This window comes from Lipotes vexillifer, unplaced genomic scaffold (genome assembly GCF_000442215.2).
Source record: "Lipotes vexillifer unplaced genomic scaffold, Lipotes_vexillifer_v1.1 scaffold1088, whole genome shotgun sequence".
NCBI lineage: Eukaryota > Metazoa > Chordata > Mammalia > Artiodactyla > Lipotidae > Lipotes > Lipotes vexillifer.
This window is the reverse complement of record NW_006779738.1, coordinates 2,891,915-2,892,538: the sequence shown is the minus strand read 5'-3', so window position 1 is coordinate 2,892,538 and position 624 is coordinate 2,891,915. Positions and strand designations below refer to the sequence as shown.

General features: G+C 44.1%; 1 protein-coding gene across 1 annotated transcript in view; it reads right to left on the bottom strand.

Annotated features, from left to right (window-relative positions):
- Window positions 1-357: 357 nt before the first annotated feature.
- IRF2BP2 (interferon regulatory factor 2 binding protein 2) overlaps window positions 358-624 on the bottom strand; it is a 3,335-nt gene continuing 3,068 nt past the window's right edge. The window contains exon 3 of the mRNA XM_007452958.1: window positions 358-624. This exon is cut by the window's right edge and continues 1,400 nt beyond it. The gene's annotated coding sequence lies outside the window, so the exon portion shown is untranslated.

Here is a 624-nt window from a genome sequence, read left to right as displayed (position 1 = left end):
TTTGAGAAGTGGGGCCTATTATGTAAAACCCTTTCTTTAATTTTCGCCAGTTTATCATTTTTGTCCAGAAGAACAGTATTATTCACTTGGTATTTCAAACACATGTAAGAAGGAAATTACAGGTTTCCTCCACCCCCATTTGGGCTGTCACTGATATGCCCACGGGCAGTCCTGGCAGCACCCTGCACTGTTACTGTCATTGTACCATACTGTATTTAGCACTCACTACAAACAGGGTGTAGGTGATCATATCAACAGCAATGGGGCTACAGGTAAATGATAAAACAACAAAACACAAAACAGAAACGAAACCAATCCCACAATCTCCAAGTTCACCTGGACTGTAACGTCTCTTTCGACTCTCTTCAAAGGAAAACGACCACAGCCAACGACAGACAGGAGTGCTCCAGGGTGTTTCGAAAGATCAAGTGGCGCTCGCTGCAGAGCCAGGCTCCACGCAAACATGGCAGTGCCATCTTGTCCTCACCACCATCCGTTATCACTGCCTTGAGTCACTGGATTGTGTATTATGCAACCGACTAGCATGCAGCATTGTAATCTTACAACTGATCACATGGGCAGTGAACAGTGGTCAACTTTGCCTTAAAACAAAAAAAAAAAATC